Genomic DNA, 12,549 nt, shown 5'->3' on the forward strand with positions numbered 1-12,549 from the left:
CATATGTGTCTAAAATTAGTGCATTTTTATACTTACCCAAAGGTATAAGTTTTAAATCTTTTGGTTTTATGACTTCTTTAGCAGTTTTTGTGTTCAATTTAAATCATTATTTCTTTTTTCCTGCATTTTTCTTCTTTAAATTTTCTCTAAGCGTACCTTTACCATTTTCTGAACTTATTATTATTATTTAAATGTCATTTTTTTTTTGCAATTGTCTTTTACTTCTTCACGTGGACCCACCTTAATATATATATATATATATATTACCATTATAGAAGAGTGGGTGGACGACGATCTCATACCCAAACCCACTCTTCTAAGCGCTTTCAAGCGTTAAATATCCTATTGTAGTCTTAAATTTTTAAGTATAGACCAACTTCATCATTTTAAGAAAATATGTGTATACGTTCTTGTTACCGTTTATATTTCGTCTTCTTGATGTTATTCCTCATTATTTGTGTGAGTACGTGTGTCTAAAATTAGTGCATTTTTATCCTTACCCAAAGGTATAAGTTTTAAATCTTTTGGTTTTATGACTTCTTTAGTTGCTTTTTGTGTTCAATTTAAATCGTTATTTCTTTTTTTTCCGAATTTCTCTTTTTTAAATTTTCTCTAAGCGTCATGTATCATTTTTCGAACTTATTATCATTATTTAAATGTTTTTTTTTTTTTTTTTTTTTGCAATCGTCTCCTACTTCTTCACATGGACCCTACTTTAAAAAAAAAAAAAAACTATTATAGAAGAGTGGGTGGACGACGATACCATGCCCAAACCCACTCTTCTATAATAGTAGAAAAATATATGGTAAAATTAACAAAATGACTACCTTTTGGTAGTTTCTTATCATTTATAGCTACCTTTTAAAAATTACAATTTGTAGCTATGTTTTCCCAAATTAAGGTATTTTTTCGGATGTATTTGATGCTTATAAATACATAGTAACACAGTAAAAAATAAAACATATCACTTGATTTAAGGCCATAACGGTGGGATCAATTAATTAGCTATTAATTGGTATTTTTTTCCATACCCTTCCACAAAATCGATTTTAGATTACCTTTCCATAACCATTTTCTATTCCTCCATCCAATCTTCAACATTCAAACATAAAAAATCAAAAATTCAAAATTTGAAAACATTCAATGTACTCAATATATTTGAATTCGATATCGATTTCGTTCTTGATTTACCCATGTATTTGATAGCATAACCAATATATTTGAATTTTCCAATCAAACCCCATGTATTTTATATTAAGTCTCATGTATTTGTGTGAGTAACAATTTGCATCTCCCATGTATTTTAGCGTTAATGTATTTCAATATTGATTTCGTTTTGATTTACACATGTATTTGATAGCATAACCAATGTATTTGAAGTTACCAATCCAACCCCATGTATTTTATATTAAATCTCATGTATTTGTGTGAGTAACAATTTGCATCACACACGTATTTGATGGATTAATTTGAACAAAATACACAAATATATAGAAAACTTACAATGTATTTTCGTCACTCATGTATTTGAAACTAGATGAACTGATAGAATTAATTTGAACAAAATACATAAAAATATAGAAAAACTTACATAAATACACCACCAACCACAACAATTGGTAGCTATATCATAGAACATACACAAATACATATATTTTTCATCTTCTTAAAACCCTAAAAAACCCTAGACCACCAAAAAAAACTCTAGCCACAGATCAAATGCAACTCGGTCCAAATTTATGGGCATTGGTCCACAGCTCAAAAGTCTTGGCATTTACAGCTACAACTTACCCAGAATGGGAGATAAGCCCACAGCCATAATGAATGATCATTCTAGTTGGAACACCATTCACATAAAAAAGAAAATGTAAAGGTTAATTGCCTTCTTATGTTTAATCTGTCCACAAAGCTTGAAATCATGAAAACCAAAAAAAAAAAATTGAGGAGCGCAAGTGCCACCAGTGGTGGTAGTGGTTGATAGAAAGAGAGAATTTTTTTTAAGGATTTGAGAAATGAAAATTTTGAAATGGGTAGTGAGTGAGAATAGAGAAAGTAAAAAATTTATGAAAAAGGAGAGAGAATGGTAATGTATATTAAGTGATTACTATTGGTACCATTAAAAGGGGGATATGAGATTGGGGGTGCTAAATTTTGGGTGTATTTGTGCACCAAGAATCGAAAATTATTGTATATCTATATTAGTTAAATTCAAAAAGTATTTAGTTATTATTAGTAATTAAAACAAAAGATAGTTAATATCACTAATTATGTACTAAAAGTAGCTATAACACGTAAATTTTCCAAAATATATATGTAAATACAATTAGAATTAATTTGTGATTCAGCTTTTAACTCAAAATCATTGCAAATGCTTGCTAAAGACCGAACTTGAATTTCCTCGTCGTGTAATAATTTGATTAATTATGACTTCATGGTATCTTTTCCGTACTTTTTGATTAACTCTATCGCATTCTGCTAGTTTTCGTCATAAAGAATTTGCCCTTCAAATGGATTGGTCTTTAATTATACCCTTCAAATGAGGTGGTCTTTAATTTTTGTCCTTTAAATTCAATTTATGCCTAATGGGACATAAATTCTTTAAGGGATCCGTTATAACTTGTGGGATCTTTATGAAGCGAAAATATAATTTTTTTTTTGTGCGGATTGCCCTTCTAAAGCACCGGTCTTTAATTTTTGTCCCTCAAATTGATGCCTTTAATTTTTGCCCTTCACCTAATACCTCGGTTGGGTTACAAAGTTCAAAAAAAGAAGAAAGAAAGAAAAAAAAAAAAAAAGACTTTCGCAGATGTTTGAATTCGCAAGACAGAGTACCTCAGGCAGAATTTTGAATGCCAAACTCTACCTGCAGGTAGAGTTTGGTATTCAAAATTCTCACTGCGCCTAACTGCCGAATAAGCTACTAACTTTCTTCTGAAAACTGCTCGTTAATTTTTTTCTTTTGATCGAGTCGGGGGTTCGAACCCCAAATCTCATGGTATTATGCGAAGGGTAAAAATTAAAGACCACCCCAAAATAAGGGCATTCCAGCAAATTGCCTAAATATAAATGTATGTACTGTGAAAAAATTATTTACCTTGACGGACAAAAATTAAAGACCAACACAAAAGATGGACGAAAGTGCAAATGTTCCTTTCATCATGGACTGTAATAGTTGAGTAAGTGAAGTAGGAGTATTGGGCTGAATTCATTTGGCATGCTATTTTGTGGGCTATTTTGAGTGATAATATCGGGCTACTTTGGGGGCAATTTGCACGATTGGCTCTATTTGTCGGTGGTCTTTAATTTTTGGCCCTCAAATTGGTGGTATTTAATTTTTAGCCTTCGCCAAAAACCTCTTGTTCCTGGTTTGAGCATATAATAAAGTCAAATTTTTAAAAAAAATTCGCAAGATATAATTTGAATTCGTAAAGTAGAGTTTTGCTACTCTACCTTAAGGTAGAGTTTGATTGCAAACTCTCCCTTAAGGCAGAGTTTTGCCTTAAAAAAAAAAAAATTACCTGGTACTCACTGGTACATCAAATGGCTAAATCTCAAATGCCAGCAATCTTTGATGATCATATTCACTGGTACGACTTGTCATTTTTAATTAAAATCTGGGATCTTAGGCCTATTTAATAATTTTAGCTTGTGGACATAGGCTATTAACGTTCGTGTTGGTCAGCAAAAATCACATGACATTTGCTAATGACATAAATTACCATCATCTGTATCAGTTAGTCATAAATATTGTCACCTTTGTCTTATAAGGCAGAGTTCGGTCCAAAGTTTGCCTTAAGGCTTAACTTTTAGCTAAATAGGCCTAATTTTGCTACAAATCTCTACTTTGAGATTTTTTTTTAATTGAGTTGGGGTTCGAACTCAGAACCTCATTGTATTAGGCGAAGGCCAAAAATTAAATACCAGCGCTTTTGAAGGATAATCCGCACAAAGAAATGCTACTTTGGGCTACTCTTTTAGAATGGGTTAGTAGGGATTATGTTCAAACTTGCCAATTGGCGAGAATTCCTAGAGAATCAAGAGGCTGATTTACGCAAAAATATCTTTTATTAGGCCATCGTTCAAAATATTGTCTCTGTCATTCGAGTAGCGATAACTTATAAAATTTTATACAGTGATTTGATGGTTTCTCATAAAATTTGTAGTTTCCTCAAAAAAAAATGGTCTAAAAGGTCCTGTATAAAATAAATAAACAGGAATCATTTACTAAATAATTTTTCCAAGTACAATTGGTTTAAATTTGCATAGAATCATACGTTCAAGAGTACAATATTTTATACAAGATCTAACAAATATGCCTTCACTTCCAATAACCAGCTTTATCACCAACAGTTACTAATTATACTGAAGTTTCTAACTTATCACTCCACCTCAATTAACTTCTCACAAAGTTATTACAATTTATATGAAATATTCAAGCTATTGCATTACATTCATCACGGCACTTATGTGTTTCAAGTCAAGTCAAATATCAAACACGACAATTAATTTTTTATATCGTCAAACGTGGATCATAACATTTGACTTTATGTCATTTTTCTTATTTTGTGAAAGTTCTACCAATTCCTCTTTCCACTGACTTGCCAATTGCTCTTTGTATTCTTGGAATCTTGATACGTAAAAGAAGTTCCCTACGGGCTTTCTCTTGATGTGGAGTGAGAGCTACATTGAAAACCATTGTAAGTGGGTGAGAGTAATTACAAAAAGGAAGGAAAAAAAGATGAAAACTTTGACTTGAACTACTAATTAAGTTATGTCATAAATCATCCAGTCATTTACTAATAATATATCTAAAATTTCGAGGAATTTATTTTCCCCTTGAAATTTAACAAGGACTAATCATTTTTCCTTTATTTTTCTACGTACGAGATATTTTAAAAATACTTTATTTCATTATTCAATAAAAATCGCGCAATATTGTCATATCTTATTCAGTTGAGATTGATACAATTCGATATATATTCATATCTTTTTCGTATTTGTTAAAGAAACATAAAACTAAAACAATACTAGTACTTCGTTTGAGTGCGTGGAAAGGTAAAAATGATAAGACGCATGAACTAAATTTGAAGGGGCCGACTTACTTTAATTACTCTACAAAATAAAATTTCACTATGCTAAGTTCCAATCAGTCTCCAACGGATTAACGAAATATATATCCTCAACGGATATAACAGTCTGCTTGGATTAATCAGTCAACCCAATCAAATGTTGAACTAATTAATTGATCCAAAATAAAGCACTTAACATCAAATATGAGGTGTCGTTTACCAACTACCAGACCATGCAATAAAAAAAGTACTAATCCTCATTAATACAACAGGATTAAGGAACATCTACCAATTCTATGAAATATATTTACTAAACATATAATTTAAAGCTTTATCGCTTTATCGCAAAAAGTGATTACACTACATATGAATTGATTATAATCTACAAAACAGATTTAATAACTTGAGCCAGTCAAATTAATACGTATTCTAAAACCAAACCGCCCTTCAATTATACATGAAAAAAGGTTTCGCTCTTTCTCTTTCTTTATTTTACCAAAACATAACATAATTAAGGATCAGACACCATATATAAGGAATTATAGCGGGATGAATTTAATCTCTAATCTTTAATTAAAGATTTAATTTCCGAGAAAAGAAAACATTTTGATAAAAAATGTTTCCCATTTAATAATCCTTGCCGAGTACGATTAGAATTAGTTGAGGTCTTAAAGCGAATATCCAACACTAAACATAAAAAATAAAAAGACCATACACGAAAGGAGACACCTTCAACTTCAAGTCATTAGTCATAGCTAGCTGTCATATGCACTTATTAAGGGCCATTTGCTCTTTTTCTAGATGGCCGTTGGACCGTAAAATGGCATGTTTGGTACTCCTAGTATGCAGCATATGACCGTTCATCGATTGGCCAAGTTGTGTAACGTAACCCCACATATATCACAAGAAAAAATATAAAAATATGGGCAGCTGGACTGGTCCAAGCTAGTTCATTAGTCTCCTTTTAAAGAAACTTCTAAAATGTCTTATCACAAGCATATTACCGTTTCGGAGAAACTACTTTAATGATGTTCTATGATAAGCATACAACTACTTCCGAATCCTTTCAGTTTATGTACCTATTAAACTTAAATTTTCTGTTATTTTGAATCACAAATGTTGCATTTAGTTTTTCTAATAATCGTGGTATTCGTGCCACTTCGATTAATTTTATGGGGTACAACTGCTAACTCTTACCAGTATAAGTATCGGGTAACTCTATCCTAGGCTTGAACTGTTGAACATATGATAAGATCAAATCACCTAGCCATTATTTTTTGTCTTCGCTGAATTTGAAATTGAGACCTCACGATTCTTAACCCACTTCATTTATCACTAGGCCCACACACTTGGTAACATTAAGTTTATAGCCACATCAAAGTCTTGACATGTTTGGAATTAAAATATGCTATTTTTCAAAATTTTATGTTCAATCATCTAAATGGAGGATGTATAAGGGAATATGGTACTAGTAACTAGTAAGTAAACCTATGTCTTCTGTTTTAAAATAGAAGGAAGAGCTTTCGACCATGAAAGTGAAATCGTTTAACGTTCAGTCTAAATTTGGAGGTTGATTTCTTAAAAGCGTTCAGCAATAACTAGAGTTTACATAGAAGATACTACTAAAAGTTACTCCAACAGGCTACAACATTTATAACTGAAAATGTTTAAGGATAATATCATAATTTCTATCTTAATATTTCGTGCCAAATAGATTATCATTCTTTGTAGAGTATATAGAGATCGAGCTTAAATTTTTATGATTTGCGTGCATTGTCGAATAGGTGTGTATAATTAGACTTGCTCATCATAATTTCGCTCGAACCTTACTTTTAATTAATGACTTAATGTTCATATCAAATCAAGAGTTGTCATTTTCTATTACAATTAGTAGAGCGGGGGAAACAAAAACTTCGTAAACAGCAAACCTCTACGTTTAGACGATCACTTGGTTTGTCTATATAGGCTACAGCCTACATCTTATTGACGAAATCGATAGTTTAGTACTATAGGATATCAATTAATTGGCGCTATTAATTTCTTTCATGTGTTTATATATATATATATATATATATATATATATATATATATATATAAAAGATTTTCATTTGTTTCAAAATTATTAACCGTAACATGTTATTTTTAGTAAGCATTTTTGAACTTATTAAGAGGAATTATGTAGAATTGATGGTTTAAGACAGTAAAAACAAAATCAATATATACATGTCATGTGTATTCATACAATAACATCACGTAACCATATTTAATTAATGTATATATTCACTCCATTAAATTACTTAACTATAGTAAATTATATGAGTTTTGTATAAACACTTAGTGCATGTAAGTTTTTACGGACGAAGACTCCAAGCACATGTTGGAAGTGGAATGTATTTTCTATTTTTTCTTCTTTTTCATTACCTCTTTTTCTCTGAAGAAGTTTCAACATAGAACATCCCCGCACGAAACGCTATTCTGTTTGTTTCATTTTCTGCACTTACAACTGTATTTTCAGTTGATGTTAGACTCCTTCACAAAATATATTCACGTAATCCGATAATTATGCCAAGTCGGAAACAACTACCTTGGAGTCAACTAATTAAATTGAAAATATGTACATTAATTAAATATGATATTATATAATCATAAGAGTTTATATTAAATCACGTGTCTTACTACATCCATTGGTAACTGTAAGTTTTTTTTTTCTTCTCATTAACCAACTCGCCCAGCACTGCAAAATGTATTAAAAGGAGGAATTAAAAAAGGAGGAAAAAACAAGGCTTAAAACAATTCTATTCAACCCAAAAATTTGTCTTAATCCCACTTGGACTTGTCTGGAATATCGTCCATTTTAAATTTCTATTAATTTATTTTTTAAAATAGAAAATTTTTAAGACCTAATTTTACTTCTTAATTAACCTTATTTTAGTACCTTAGAATCGGCTGCTTTTCAACAAATATTAAAATAGTTTAACTTTAAACTAATTTCTTATAAATTACTACTACTTACTATGTTAAACGACCAATTACTAGTACTCTTCATCGATCGGTGGATTGTAATTTTCAGATTATGTTGTGCTAGCTGAGTTTACATTCAACAACCAGTCAAAATTGATCTTTCAGAAACAGAACATATCTTTAGCAGTAATACAGTAGTAATTTTTCATTACGAGATGGAATATCTAGTTTAGGATATAATAGGCAAAAAAAAAAAAAAAAAAAAAAAACTCTCATGACCAGAAAAAAGAAAGAGACATATCTAATAGTAATACTTAATAACAAAGCAAGGGTGACCGAGAGAAACAAGGAAGAACAAGAACAAGGAGAAGAAATCTAGGACTAGTTGAAGAAAAGAACAATATTACTATTACATTACAAAAAAAAAATCTCTAAGTTAGTAATGCAAATTAGTGCACTATAATCATTACAAAAATATCCAGAAATAGCAAAAAATAAACAGTAAAAAGAAATCTAATGATAATTTTGCACCCCATTAAGCATTAGCAATGAGCTCCTCCAACAATCTCTTCCTCTTGCCCTCCCCACAAAGATATCAACTTTTCTTCAGAATCCCACTTACCATAGGTTGAAGCTAAAAAAGAGAGAATTCTCTGATAAATGGCAGTTTTTAGGAATTATCGAAGCTTCTAGATATGGCAACCACAGCAGAGGTAGAAGAAAGCCAAAGTGGAGACGAGAAAAATGGCTTCAAAAGCAGAAACAAACTTGAAGAGGAAGCAATCAACAAACCAGTATCGCAATTTGTAAAGCCTCTTAGTACTCTTATACCTCAACCCTGAAGACAGATTCTTGAACCGCCACCTCAACGACGGTGGTTGTTGGGGTGGTTGAGTTAATGAATCATGACGATCTCCGGAACTACTCACGTCGGAGCTAACAGTTCCGGTGACACTCTTCTTGTTTAGCCTCTTGAATGAGAACAAATAGCCACCAGCTTTCATTCTTAGAATTTTTTGTCAGAAGAAAAAAAAAAAACAGTTTGCTGAGAAAGAAAAAAAGTGTAGTTTGAGGTGATTGGAGACGTGGTATCGTGGTATATATGGCGTGGGCAGGGGTATTTTGGGTAAGTCAAATCTGGGGGTTTGATGTGAACAGTTCCGCGTGCGCGTGGGGCAAAAGATGGGAATCGTGCGCTTGGGTGCATGATATGCCTTGTGGAACAAATCTAGAGTTGGAGCAGAGTGGAAAGATTGATAATTGGAGGACTTTGTTAATTACCGTATTTTTAATTTGGACCGTTTAATATATACATACTACTCCCTCCGTCCCATAATAAGTGTCACCTTAACCAAAAAAAATTATCCCATAATAAGTGTCATCTTAGGAAACCAAGACATAAATTGACTATTTTTTTTCAATTCTACCCTTAGACAATAAAGTAACATCTAAATGATGATTAGAAAAGTCACATAGTAACTTGGTATTGTTGGATTTCCAATGTCAGGTTTACTTCTTGTGCATGCTCTAATCAAAAGGAAAAAGTAATTTATTTTTATTATATAGGGGTAATTTGATAAACTTCACATTGCATTATTGATTTCTTAATATGCGTGTTTTTGGCTAAGGTAACACTTATTATGAGACGGAAGAAGTATATGTTTTATAAAATAAATCCTTGAATTGCTATAATTTCCCATATATTTCAGGAAAAATATAAGTCATTATATGTTACTTTTTTTTATGTCATCAATCCATCCATTATGCCAAATTTTATTTGTAATTGACTACTAAGTGATTTAGTAATTCACACTTATATGATAGTGCATAAGAGTTAAATTTTCTCTTTCTGCATTTAGAGAATTTTAGGTCATATACAAGCTTCAATGATCAATTGCTATTTATCCATGAAGATGAAAAATTACTAAATATGATGCATGATACTATTACATGAGACGTGAGCTTGGCGAATTTATGAGTTGATGACTTGGTAATTACAGCAAGTGTACATAGTGACTAAATAGAGAAGGATAAAGAGACGAAGACTTCGTTATTTTGATGGTTAAACAAAAACTTTTTAGATTACAAAAAATATGTCAAATATGTGCTAGCGTTGATGTTAGACTCCTTCACGAAAAATATTGTTGCAGTGAAATAGAAGGATGATCAATTAGTATCATTTGTTTAAAACTTAAAGTGCGCACGAGTGTAACATAACAATATTATTAAATTAAAGAAATCAAGGTGAGATATGGCGATTATATCATGCGTATTCATGCTGAGCACATCTGGTACACTCATAGTGATTATAGGAGGCAGAGATCATATCGTATTGTAGTGAGCATCTCAACATCAATCAAAATTAATTTACTTGCTAATTAATATTGGAAGACTTGGTAAGCCAATTAATTAAGGAATAGCATAGACTTCTAAATGATTTGTGTGGCAGGTTCCTTGTTTGCTAACTTGACAAGCTAGCTATCCCTTTCTCCTGTTAATCTAAATTTTACTCAATCTTAGCTTTCAAATTAAAAACAAGTATGACGCATGTTTTTTGTGCAAATAAAAACTACTTTTTGCGTAGGTAAATATTATAGTATATCAATAGTAATATCTTTTCATTTAAACTACTGTTTCTTTTTTCTTTTCCCCCATTTTCCTTGCTTGTCCAATTAATGTGCAGGGTATTTTCTTCGCCGGAATAATTTTTTTTTAGCTGATTTTGATGATAATAAGATTTTGCAAGCCTGTTTGTTTTACTTTTTGCTAGTAAACCGAATTATTTACTGGTATTTCTACTTTAGTTTAAATCAAGGTGATCAAACTTTGTCTCACTTGGTTTAGTAAAGTATTGTAGTTTCCAAAGACAAAACATAATATTTTTCCAAAATTAAAGACAAATCAAATTCGCAAAAGTTAACTTTCAAAAATTATTATTTTTTTAAATGTAAAGGCTTGCTAGCATTTGGACACGTAGTGCCCCTTTATTCTCAAGGGCTAGCAAGAGTCCAGTAGAGATAAAAGAATCTCAAGGCTGTGCATTATCATTTGCAATATTCGGTTCAGATTTAAGTTTTGCAACAAAAAGTATCTTTTCAAAGTTTTTAAAAAACACACACAAACAAGTGATATAAAGCAACGTTTTGGGGTTCTATTTTTCTCTTTAATCGACTTCAGAATATTCCAAACGTAAACTGGAGGCTTTAATAACGTCTACTTAGCTTTTCTCTTCCTCCCCTCTCCTCTCTTTTACGGTTAATGCGATACTTAAGTGATTCATGATTTCTGTGTTGAAAATATAATTAAGTGTGAAATATTAATTCTAACAATTAAATTTTTAAATAAAATAAATAATCATGTTTTTATAGTAAATAAGTAGATAAATACTAAAATCATAAAACTAGGGGAAAATTAAAGGCTTACTACCAATAAATAATGAACAAAAAGTGACTGATACAAATCCTCGATAATTATGTCCCTACTGGCGAAATGCTTCATTTTTCATCTTTCTTTTTCCTAGTGATGCATTTATAGACGTGGTTTCTAATAAAATGAGTATTTTCCAAATAATGGATACAGTTAATGCTCTAATCTCTTGCATATTCATTTACTAATCGAACTTCTTTGCCATTGTTAAAGTGCTAAGTTTTTTCAAAGTGGAAATCCTAAATATATCAGGTTTAAATGAAGAAATTAAAATGGAAAAACATAAATAAATTCTCCCTTGCCTGTCTGTAAAATGACAAAAGACGGAACAAGCCAATAACCGTACTTAAGGCAACATATGACAATAGAAGAAGGGGAGAAACAAAAGAAGAAGAAAAAAATGAACTTCAATGAGTGGAGAAAATAAAATTGTTTAAGGATGTTCACAACCATGAAACCTTAAAAAGACACCAAATTGAAAAAATCAAGGGAACTCTTCAAGAATGCTTATGTACAGCAAATAATCTATTATTGCAGTAACTAATTAATTGATTAAGTGTTTATATATTTCCCAATTAATTAAAGGTCTCAGATTCGAGCTCTATAATAGATAATTTCTTGATAGATAGTGATCTATAATTACAATTTTATATCGAGTACGATTTCTTTCGGGATGAATCTAAATTAGTCAGGTCAGTGAAATTCAAATATCTAATGGTTATAACAAAATATCTTAATCTTCATCAAACTAGGAGAGGAATAAAAAAGAAAAGAAAAACACTAACACAAGAGAGACGCAAGTGAATTCAGAAAATGGCTTGGCTACACTTTAAGCCAACAACTTGAATGAATTGCTCATATCTAGGCATCTAGTGCACTCATAAATTGCAAACCTGTCATTCTCTCTAACCGTTCAATAATGTTTGTCGTGAGAATTATGTCATTTTCTATATACTATACATATTGGTCTACAATGTTTGATACAACCCATTACAGTTGCCCAACCTTAATTTCTTCTTATGTAGCTTTGATAAATCTCCGTGTGGGCGCGAGATATACTGTTTTATTCGTGGAAAGCAAACCACCTGTCTAT

The sequence above is a fragment of the Lycium ferocissimum genome, chromosome 2, assembly GCF_029784015.1.
Source record: "Lycium ferocissimum isolate CSIRO_LF1 chromosome 2, AGI_CSIRO_Lferr_CH_V1, whole genome shotgun sequence".
Taxonomy (NCBI): domain Eukaryota; kingdom Viridiplantae; phylum Streptophyta; class Magnoliopsida; order Solanales; family Solanaceae; genus Lycium; species Lycium ferocissimum.